The sequence below is a fragment of the Ixodes scapularis genome, unplaced genomic scaffold (genome assembly GCF_016920785.2).
Source record: "Ixodes scapularis isolate PalLabHiFi unplaced genomic scaffold, ASM1692078v2 PGA_scaffold24__2_contigs__length_7659602, whole genome shotgun sequence".
Taxonomy (NCBI): domain Eukaryota; kingdom Metazoa; phylum Arthropoda; class Arachnida; order Ixodida; family Ixodidae; genus Ixodes; species Ixodes scapularis.
Window position 1 is genome coordinate 416,316 of NW_024609851.1, and position 12,108 is coordinate 428,423.

At 51.7% G+C, this 12,108-nt stretch overlaps 1 pseudogene; it reads right to left on the reverse strand.

Annotated features, from left to right (window-relative positions):
* Nucleotides 1-889: 889 nt before the first annotated feature.
* Nucleotides 890-1,948, reverse strand: LOC120841269 (annotated as a pseudogene).
* Between the last annotated feature and the right edge of the window lie 10,160 nt (nucleotides 1,949-12,108).

Sequence of the window (12,108 nt, forward strand, 5' to 3'; positions counted from 1 at the left end):
GAGGATTTATGATCTGACAAAGAAACAAATTGCGAACGAGATGACAAATAACTTCTAAGAAAATTTAAAGAGTGACCTCTGAAACCATATTGTTGTAATTTATTAAGAAGAATTTTATAGTCTACGGTATCAAATGCCTTTTTAATATCTAAGAATACACCGATGCTAATGCTATTGTCATTTAAGGGCTCATTAATGTTCTGAGAGGGAGAGATAACATCACTAATAGTTGACTTATTTGGATGGAATTCATGTTGATGCGGGGTGATAATATTGTATTTTTCTGAAAAAAGTTAATGCCTGGTAAAATTAATCTTTCGAGTAGTGTATTAATCGTGCTTAAAACTGATATAGGCCTATAATTTACAGGTTGATTAACGTTCCTACATTTATGGATTGGGCCGACTTTAGCGATTTTTAGTGAATTCAATAATATACACATTCTGTTATAAAATGGTTAAAAATATGTTCCAATGGAGAGCTAAGTACATCAATATTGCATTTTAAGACCTTAGCCGAGATGCCATCAGAACCTGCATATTTTTAGTAGTCATTGAATTCACTAGATTTATAATTTCTATAGTCGTAATTTCTTTAAAAATAAAAGTGTTGTGAAGAAAGTCAGGTAGAGAAACGGAATGTGCACTGCGGCTGGCAATGTTGCTAGCTAGGTGGTCTCCAATATTAGTGAAGAAAGAGTTGAATGCGTCTCCAGTCTCATCAGTGACTATGTCAGGAGCTATTTACTTTTGGGATCTTGGCTTAATAACAGAGTTAATCACCTTCCCCGTTTTTTTGAAGTCTCATGACTTTCGGATATAAGATTAGAGTAATATTCTTTTTTACGCGTTGCTATCAGTGATAGAGATAGGTTGCGGTGAATTTTGTATTATGCCAAGTAGTAAGAATTATGTTTATGACGTTTTAGTTTCTGATGCCACATGTTCTTGTCTTGAAGTGCGCATAAAACTTGACGAGTCATCCAGGGGCAGATCGGTTCTGAATAATGTGGATTTCTTAATTCACTCAACGAATCAGCGATTGCAATTTTTAATAGTGCAAAAAAATTTCCAAATTCGATGTTGATATCGGAATCTAATACTAAATTAAAGTCATATGCCGATAATTTTCTATGCAAAAGTTCGTAATTAATGCGATGTCTTAAATAGGGTGTACTAAGGAGAGGTGTTTCTCCAGCGTTTATAGGTAGAAATATGAATATTGGAAAGTGGTCGGCAATATTTGTCTCATATACACCCGCACCGTCATGTGCTTCTTGAGTACATAAGATGTGGTCGATGAGCGTGGATGAATCGGGTGTCACTCTTGTTGGTTCTGTTATTACATTCGTAAAGTTAAATGACTGTGTTACAAGTAGATAACTTGCGGGCACAGTTTTACACAAATCGATGTTGAAGTAACCACAAATGGCAGATTTCTTACTGCTTTGTGTAATAAATGTAAAAATGTCTTCCATTTTATTGAGGAACAAGGACATGGATGAATCCGGCGGTCTATATACAACAGCCACCACGGCACCATAACAAAGTTCCAAAAAGAGAACTTCTATATTGTTAGTTTAACATGTAAGATGAGGGAGCCCCTTAAATAATATAGACGATTTTATATACAGTGCAACACCACCACCTCTATGAATTGCATTTCTAGGTAGCGAAACCACAACATACCCAGGAATATGAAATAGCTCGTCACTTATTAGCCACGTCTCGGTTATGCTATAATATCATAAGTAAACGAAAGTTTGGATAGAAAAGCAAGAAGGACGTCTCCAATTTTGTGAATACTTCTGACGTTGCAGTGTAGCACGCAAAGACATGCTTTGAGTATAACGTATTCACCGTTTCACCGTATTCACCGTTTTGAATTCTTCGAAGTTAGCATTTATAAAAATCTGCGCAGTTTGCACGCCTGCAATTGCATGCTGCATAGCTGCATTGGACGACTTTACGCCAGCCAGTTCGCTTTTAACTTCTGAGTTGCTAGCGTCTAATTTGGTACAGAGGTCAGCGAGGAGTTTAGCAACTTCTTTATTAGTGGATGGTTGTTTGTCTCCAAAAAAAAGCAGGGCAAAATTCTCACTTGAGCGATCTAGGTGCGGCTTACAGAAAATATAACCGTGTGTAGATGCAACGTACCCGTAACGTTTAGAAGGTATAAGAAGATAGTCGACCTGTGGCTGCCTAGATCACTCAAGAAGTGGGCTACAGCGGGCAGCACGGTTATTTGTAGGCGCTAGCAGGAAGTCAGTAGGGTCAGTCCAAGTGTCCGGAAATGGGGTGACCAGAGGGGCAGGCGTCCGTGCCCAAAGACGGTCAGGTGTCAGCAGCTATCTCCATGACATGAAATCGCTCGGCTCAGCTCGACCTGAAATCTGCGGATCCAGTGTTGCACTTGATGCGCCGCGACTCACGGTATGCCTCTAACGTTTAGAAGGTATCAGAAGATAATCGACCTGTGGCTGCCTGGATCGCTCAAGAAGCGGGCTACAGCTGGCAGCATGGTCATTTGTAGGCGTAGCAGGAAGTCAGTAGGGTCAGCCCAAGTGTCCGGAAATGGGGTGACCAGAGGGGAAGGCGTCCGTGCCCGATGACGATCAGGTGTCAGCAGGTATCTCGATGACATGAAATCGCTCGGCTCAGCTCGACCTGAAATCTGCGGATCCAGTGTTGCACTTGATGCGCCGCGACTCACGGTATGCCTCTAACGTTTAGAAGGTATCAGAAGATAATCGACCTGTGGCTGCCTGGATCGCTCAAGAAGCGGGCTACAGCTGGCAGCATGGTCATTTGTGGGCGTAGCAGGAAGTCAGTAGGGTCAGCCCAAGTGTCCGGAAATGGGGTGACCAGAGGGGAAGGCGTCCGTGCCCGATGACGATCAGGTGTCAGCAGGTATCTCGATGACATGAAATCGCTCGGCTCAGCTCGACCTGAAATCTGCGGATCCAGTGTTGCACTTGATGCGCCACGACTCACGGTATGTCTCTAACGTTTAGAAGCTATCAGAAGATAATCGACCTGTGGCTGCCTGGATCGCTCAAGAAGCGGGCTACAGCTGGCAGCATGGTCATATTTAGGCGTAGCAGGAAGTCAGTAGGGTCAGCCCAAGTGTCCGGAAATGGGGTGACCAGAGGGGCAGGCGTCCGTGCCCGATGACGGTCAGGTGTCAGCAGCTATCTCGATGACATGAAATCGCTCGGCTCAGCTCGACCTGAAATCTGCGGATCCAGTGTTGCGCTTGATGCGCCGCGACTCACGGTATGCCTCTAACGTTTAGAAGGTATCAGAAGATAATCGACCTGCGGCTGCCTGGATCGCTGAAGAAGCGGGCTACAGCTGGCAGCATGGTCATTTGTAGGCGTAGCAGGAAGTCAGTAGGGTCAGCCCAAGTGTCCGGAAATGGGGTGACCAGAGGGGAAGGCGTCCGTGCCCGATGACTATCAGGTGTCAGCACCTATCTCAATGACATGAAATCGCTCGGCTCAGCTCGACCTGAAATCTGCGGATCCAGTGTTGCACTTGATGCGCCGCGACTCACGGTATGCCTCTAACGTTCAGAAGGTATCAGAAGATAATCGACCGGTGGCTGCCTCGATCGCTCAAGAAGCGGGCTACAGCTGGCAGCATGGTCATTTGTAGGCGTAGCAGGAAGTCAGTAGGGTCAGCCCAAGTGTCCGGAAATGGGGTGACCAGAGGGGAAGGCGTCCGTGCCCGATGACAATCAGGTGTCAGCAGCTATCTCGATGACATGAAATCGCCCGGCTCAGCTCGACGTGAAATCTGCGGATCCAGTATTGCACTTGATGCGCCGACTCACGGTATGCCGGTAACGTTTAGAAGGTATAAGAAGATAGTCGACCTGTGGCTGTCTGAATCGCTCAAGAAGTCGGCTACAGCTGGCAGCATGGTTCCTTGTAGGCGCTAGCAGGTAGTCAGTAGGGTCAGTCCAAGTGTACGGAAATGGGGTGACCAGAGGGGCAGGCGTCCGTGCCCGATGACGGTCAGGTGTCAGCAGCTATCTCGCTGACATGAAATCGCTCGGCTCAGCTCGACCTGAAATCTGCGGATCCAGTGTTGCGCTTGATGCGCCGCGACTCACGGTATGCCTCTAACGTTTAGAAGGTATCAGAAGATAATCGACCAGCGGCTGCCTGGATCGCTGAAGAAGCGGGCTACAGCTGGCAGCATGGTCATTTGTAGGCGTAGCAGGAAGTCAGTAGGGTCAGCCCAAGTGTCCGGAAATGGGGTGACCAGAGGGGAAGGCGTCCGTGCCCGATGACGATCAGGTGTCAGCAGCTTGGGAAAATAAGCGCCAAAAAAACACGGACAAAGAGTAGATTGACAACGACACAGGGCGCCCTGTGTCGTTGTCAATCTACTCTTTGTCCGTGTTTTTTTGGCGCTTATTTTCCCACGATGTACCAACTGGCCCATCTAAGCATTTTATGTCAGCAGCTATCTCGATGACATGAAATCGCTCGGCTCAGCTCGACCTGAAATCTGCGGATCCAGTGTTGCACTTGATGCAACGCGATTCACGGTATGCCTCTAACGTTTAGAAGGAATCAGAAGATAATCGACCTGTGGCTGCCTGGATCGCTCAAGAAGCGGGCTACAGCTGGCAGCATGGTCATTTGTAGGCGTAGCAGGAAGTCAGTAGGGTCAGCCCAAGTGTCCGGAAATGGGGTGACCAGAGGGGAAGGCGTCCGTGCCCGATGACGATCAGGTGTCAGCAGCTATCTCGATGACATGAAATCGCTCGGCTCAGCTCGACCTGAAATCTGCGGATCCAGTGTTGCACTTGATGGGCCGCGACTCACGGTATGCCTCTAACGTTTAGAAGGTATCAGAAGATAATCGACCTGTGGCTGCCTGGATCGCTCAAGAAGCGGGCTACAGCTGGCAGCATGGTCATTTGTAGGCGTAGCAGGAAGTCAGTAGGGTCAGCCCAAGCGTCCGGAAATGGGGTGACCAGAGGGGCAGGCGTCCGTGCCCGATGACGGTCAGGTGTCAGCAGCTATCTCGATGACACGAAATCGCTCGGCTCAGCTCGACCTGAAATCTGCGGATCCAGTGTTGCACTTGATGCGCCGCGACTCACGGTATGCCTCTAACGTTTAGAAGGTATCAGAAGATAATCGACCTGTGGCTGCCTGGATCGCTCAAGAAGTGGGCTACAGCTGGCAGCATGGTCATTTGTGGGCGTAGCAGGAAGTCAGTAGGGTCAGCCCAAGTGTCCGGAAATGGGGTGACCAGAGGGGAAGGCGTCCGTGCCCGATGACGATCAGGTGTCAGCAGGTATCTCGATGACATGAAATCGCTCGGCTCAGCTCGACCTGAAATCTGCGTATCCAGTGTTGCACTTGATGCGCCACGACTCACGGTATGTCTCTAACGTTTAGAAGGTATCAGAAGATAATCGACCTGTGGCTGCCTGGATCGCTCAAGAAGCGGGCTACAGCTGGCAGCATGGTCATTTGTAGGCGTAGCAGGAGGTCAGTAGGGTCAGCCCAAGTGTCCGGAAATGGGGTGACCAGAGGGGCAGGCGTCCGTGCCCGATGACGGTCAGGTGTCAGCAGCTATCTCGATGACATGAAATCGCTCGGCTCAGCTCGACCTGAAATCTGCGGATCCAGTGTTGCGCTTGATGCGCCGCGACTCACGGTATGCCTCTAACGTTTAGAAGGTATCAGAAGATAATCGACCTGCGGCTGCCTGGATCGCTGAAGAAGCGGGCTACAGCTGGCAGCATGGTCATTTGTAGGCGTAGCAGGAAGTCAGTAGGGTCAGCCCAAGTGTCCGGAAATGGGGTGACCAGAGGGGAAGGCGTCCGTGCCCGATGACGATCAGGTGTCAGCAGCTTGGGAAAATAAGCGCCAAAAAAACACGGACAAAGAGTAGATTGACAACGACACAGGGCGCCCTGTGTCGTTGTCAATCTACTCTTTGTCCGTGTTTTTTTGGCGCTTATTTTCCCACGATGTACCAACTGGCCCATCTAAGCATTTTATGTCAGCAGCTATCTCGATGACATGAAATCGCTCGGCTCAGCTCGACCTGAAATCTGCGGATCCAGTGTTGCACTTGATGCAACGCGATTCACGGTATGCCTCTAACGTTTAGAAGGAATCAGAAGATAATCGACCTGTGGCTGCCTGGATCGCTCAAGAAGCGGGCTACAGCTGGCAGCATGGTCATTTGTAGGCGTAGCAGGAAGTCAGTAGGGTCAGCCCAAGTGTCCGGAAATGGGGTGACCAGAGGGGAAGGCGTCCGTGCCCGATGACGATCAGGTGTCAGCAGCTATCTCGATGACATGAAATCGCTCGGCTCAGCTCGACCTGAAATCTGCGGATCCAGTGTTGCACTTGATGTGCCGCGACTCACGGTATGCCTCTAACGTTTAGAAGGTATCAGAAGATAATCGACCTGTGGCTGCCTGGATCGCTCAAGAAGCGGGCTACAGCTGGCAGCATGGTCATTTGTAGGCGTAGCAGGAAGTCAGTAGGGTCAGCCCAAGTGTCCGGAAATGGGGTGACCAGAGGGGAAGGCGTCCGTGCCCGATGACGATCAGGTGTCAGCAGCTATATCGATGACATGAAATCGCTCGGCTCAGCTCGACATGAAATCTGCGGATCCAGTGTTGCACTTGATGCGCCACGACTCACGGTACGCCTCTAACGTTTAGAAGGAATCAGAAGATAATCGACCTGTGGCTGCCTGGATCGCTCAAGAAGCGGGCTACAGCTGGCAGCATGGTCATTTGTAGGCGTAGCAGGATGTCAGTAGGGTCAGCCCAAGTGTCCTGAAATAGGGTGACCAGAGGGGAGGCGTCCGTGCCCGATGACGGTCTGGTGTCAGCAGCTATCTCGATGACATGAAATCGCTCGGCTCAGCTCGACCTGAAATCTGCGGATCCAGTGTTGCGCTTGATGCGCCGCGACTCACGGTATGCCTCTAACGTTTAGAAGGTATTAGAAGATAATCGACCTGCGGCTGCCTGGATCGCTCAAGAAGCGGGCTACAGCTGGCAGCATGGTCATTTGTAGGCGTAGCAGGAAGTCAGTAGGGTCAGCCCAAGAGTCCGGAAATGGGGTGACCAGAGGGGAAGGCGTCCGTGCCCGATGACGATCAGGTGTCAGCAGCTATCTCGATGACATGAAATCGCTCGGCTCAGCTCGACCTGAAATCTGCGGATCCAGTGTTGCACTTGATGTGCCGCGACTCACGGTATGCCTCTAACGTTTAGAAGGTATCACAAGATAATCGACCTGTGGCTGCCTGGATCGCTCAAGAAGCGGGCTACAGCTGGCAGCATGGTCATTTGTAGGCATAGCAGGAAGTCAGTAGGGTCAGCCCAAGCGTCCGGAAATGGGGTGACCAGAGGGGCAGGCGTCCGTGCCCGATGACGGTCAGTGTCAGCAGCTATCTCGATGACACGAAATCGCTCGGCTCAGCTCGACCTGAAATCTGCGGATCCAGTGTTGCGCTTGATGCACCGCGACTCACGGTATGCCTCTAACGTTTAGAAGGTATCAGAAGATAATCGACCTGTGGCTGCCTGGATCGCTCAAGAAGCGGGCTACAGCTGGCAGCATGGTCATTTGTAGGCGTAGCAGGAAGTCAGTAGGGTCAGCCCAAGTGTCCGGAAATGGGGTGACCAGAGGGGAAGGCGTCCGTGCCCGATGACGATCAGGTGTCAGCAGCTATCTCGATGACATGAAATCGCTCGGCTCAGCTCGACCTGAAATCTGCGGATCCAGTGTTGCACTTGATGCGCCGCGACTCACGGTATGCCTCTAACGTTTAGAAGGAATCAGAAGATAATCGACCTGTGGCTACCTGGATCGCTCAAGAAGCGGGCTACAGCTGGCAGCATGGTCATTTGTAGGCGTAGCAGGAAGTCAGTAGGGTCAGCCCAAGTGTCCGGAAATGGGGTGACCAGAGGGGAAGGCGTCCGTGCCCGATGACAATCAGGTGTCAGCAGCTATCTCGATGACATGAAATCGCTCGGCTCAGCTCGACCTGAAATCTGCGGATCCAGTGTTGCACTTGATGTGCCGCGACTCACGGTATGCCTCTAACGTTTAGAAGGTATCAGAAGATAATCGACCTGTGGCTGCCTGGATCGCTCAAGAAGCGGGCTACAGCTGGCAGCATGGTCATTTGTAGGCGTAGCAGGAAGTCAGTAGGGTCAGCCCAAGTGTCCGGAAATGGGGTGACCAGAGGGGAAGGCGTCCGTGCCCGATGACGATCAGGTGTCAGCAGCTATATCGATGACATGAAATCGCTCGGCTCAGCTCGACATGAAATCTGCGGATCCAGTGTTGCACTTGATGCGCCACGACTCACGGTATGCCTCTAACGTTTAGAAGGAATCAGAAGATAATCGACCTGTGGCTGCCTGGATCGCTCAAGAAGCGGGCTACAGCTGGCAGCATGGTCATTTGTAGGCGTAGCAGGATGTCAGTAGGGTCAGCCCAAGTGTCCTGAAATAGGGTGACCAGAGGGGAGGCGTCCGTGCCCGATGACGGTCTGGTGTCAGCAGCTATCTCGATGACATGAAATCGCTCGGCTCAGCTCGACCTGAAATCTGCGGATCCAGTGTTGCGCTTGATGCGCCGCGACTCACGGTATGCCTCTAACGTTTAGAAGGTATCAGAAGATAATCGACCTGCGGCTGCCTGGATCGCTGAAGAAGCGGGCTACAGCTGGCAGCATGGTCATTTGTAGGCGTAGCAGGAAGTCAGTAGGGTCAGCCCAAGTGTCCGGAAATGTGGTGACCAGAGGGGAAGGCGTCCGTGCCCGATGACGATCAGGTGTCAGCCGCTATCTCGATGACATGAAATTGCTCGGCTCAGCTCGACCTGAAATCTGCGGATCCAGTGTTGCACTTGATGCGCCGCGACTCACGGTATGCCTCTAACGTTTAGAAGGAATCAGAAGATAATCGACCTGTGGCTGCCTGGATCGCTCAAGAAGCGGGCTACAGCTGGCAGCATGGTCATTTGTAGGCGTAGCAGGAAGTCAGTAGGGTCAGCCCAAGAGTCCGGAAATGGGGTGACCAGAGGGGAAGGCGTCCGTGCCCGATGACGATCAGGTGTCAGCAGCTATCTCGATGACATGAAATCGCTCGGCTCAGCTCGACCTGAAATCTGCGGATCCAGTGTTGCACTTGATGTGCCGCGACTCACGGTATGCCTCTAACGTTTAGAAGGTATCACAAGATAATCGACCTGTGGCTGCCTGGATCGCTCAAGAAGCGGGCTACAGCTGGCAGCATGGTCATTTGTAGGCATAGCAGGAAGTCAGTAGGGTCAGCCCAAGCGTCCGGAAATGGGGTGACCAGAGGGGCAGGCGTCCGTGCCCGATGACGGCCAGTGTCAGCAGCTATCTCGATGACACGAAATCGCTCGGCTCAGCTCGACCTGAAATCTGCGGATCCAGTGTTGCGCTTGATGCACCGCGACTCACGGTATGCCTCTAACGTTTAGAAGGTATCAGAAGAAAATCGACCTGTGGCTGCCTGGATCGCTCAAGAAGCGGGCTACAGCTGGCAGCATGGTCATTTGTAGGCGTAGCAGGAAGTCAGTAGGGTCAGCCCAAGTGTCCGGAAATGGGGTGACCAGAGGGGAAGGCGTCCGTGCCCGATGACGATCAGGTGTCAGCAGCTATCTCGATGACATGAAATCGCTCGGCTCAGCTCGACCTGAAATCTGCGGATCCAGTGTTGCACTTGATGCGCCACGACTCACGGTATGCCTCTAACGTTTAGAAGGAATCAGAAGATAATCGACCTGTGGCTGCCTGGATCGCTCAAGAAGCGGGCTACAGCTGGCAGCATGGTCATTTGTAGGCGTAGCAGGAAGTCAGTAGGGTCAGCCCAAGTGTCCGGAAATGGGGTGACCAGAGGGGCAGGCGTCCGTGCCCGATGACGGTCAGGTGTCAGCACCTATCTCGATGACATGAAATCGCTCGGCTCAGCTCGACCTGAAATCTGCGGATCCAGTGTTGCGCTTGATGCGCCGCGACTCACGGTATGCCTCTAACGTTTAGAAGGAATCAGAAGATAATCGACCTGTGGCTGCCTGGATCGCTCAAGAAGCGGGCTACAGCTGGCAGCATGGTCATTTGTGGGCGTAGCAGGAAGTCAGTAGGGTCAGCCCAAGTGTCCGGAAATGGGGTGACCAGAGGGGAAGGCGTCCGTGCCCGATGACGATCAGGTGTCAGCAGGTATCTCGATGACATGAAATCGCTCGGCTCAGCTGGACCTGAAATCTGCGGATCCAGTGTTGCACTTGATGCGCCACGACTCACGGTATGTCTCTAACGTTTAGAAGGTATCAGAAGATAATCGACCTGTGGCTGCCTGGATCGCTGAAGAAGCGGGCTACAGCTGGCAGCATGGTCATTTGTAGGCGTAGCAGGAAGTCAGTAGGGTCAGCCCAAGTGTCCGGAAATGGGGTGACCAGAGGGGAAGGCGTCCGTGCCCGATGACTATCAGGTGTCAGCACCTATCTCAATGACATGAAATCGCTCGGCTCAGCTCGACCTGAAATCTGCGGATCCAGTGTTGCACTTGATGCGCCGCGACTCACGGTATGCCTCTAACGTTCAGAAGGTATCAGAAGATAATCGACCGGTGGCTGCCTCGATCGCTCAAGAAGCGGGCTACAGCTGGCAGCATGGTCATTTGTAGGCGTAGCAGGAAGTCAGTAGGGTCAGCCCAAGTGTCCGGAAATGGGGTGACCAGAGGGGAAGGCGTCCGTGCCCGATGACAATCAGGTGTCAGCAGCTATCTCGATGACATGAAATCGCCCGGCTCAGCTCGACGTGAAATCTGCGGATCCAGTATTGCACTTGATGCGCCGACTCACGGTATGCCGGTAACGTTTAGAAGGTATAAGAAGATAGTCGACCTGTGGCTGTCTGAATCGCTCAAGAAGTCGGCTACAGCTGGCAGCATGGTTCCTTGTAGGCGCTAGCAGGTAGTCAGTAGGGTCAGTCCAAGTGTCCGGAAATGGGGTGACCAGAGGGGCAGGCGTCCGTGCCCGATGACGGTCAGGTGTCAGCAGCTATCTCGATGACATGAAATCGCTCGGCTCAGCTCGACCTGAAATCTGCGGATCCAGTGTTGCGCTTGATGCGCCGCGACTCACGGTATGCCTCTAACGTTTAGAAGGTATCAGAAGATAATCGACCTGCGGCTGCCTGGATCGCTGAAGAAGCGGGCTACAGCTGGCAGCATGGTCATTTGTAGGCGTAGCAGGAAGTCAGTAGGGTCAGCCCAAGTGTCCGGAAATGGGGTGACCAGAGGGGAAGGCGTCCGTGCCCGATGACGATCAGGTGTCAGCAGCTTGGGAAAATAAGCGCCAAAAAAACACGGACAAAGAGTAGATTGACAACGACACAGGGCGCCCTGTGTCGTTGTCAATCTACTCTTTGTCCGTGTTTTTTTGGCGCTTATTTTCCCACTATGTACCAACTGGCCCATCTAAGCATTTTATGTCAGCAGCTATCTCGATGACATGAAATCGCTCGGCTCAGCTCGACCTGAAATCTGCGGATCCAGTGTTGCACTTGATGCGCCGCGACTCACGGTATGCCTCTAACGTTTAGAAGGAATCAGAAGATAATCGACCTGTGGCTACCTGGATCGCTCAAGAAGCGGGCTACAGCTGGCAGCATGGTCATTTGTAGGCGTAGCAGGAAGTCAGTAGGGTCAGCCCAAGTGTCCGGAAATGGGGTGACCAGAGGGGAAGGCGTCCGTGCCCGATGACGATCAGGTGTCAGCAGCTATCTCGATGACATGAAATCGCTCGGCTCAGCTCGACCTGAAATCTGCGGATCCAGTGTTGCACTTGATGTGCCGCGACTCACGGTATGCCTCTAACGTTTAGAAGGTATCAGAAGATAATCGACCTGTGGCTGCCTGGATCGCTCAAGAAGCGGGCTACAGCTGGCAGCATGGTCATTTGTAGGCGTAGCAGGAAGTCAGTAGGGTCAGCCCAAGTGTCCGGAAATGGGGTGACCAGAGGGGAAGGCGTCCGTGCCCGATGACGATCAGGTGTCAGCAGCTATATCGATGACATGA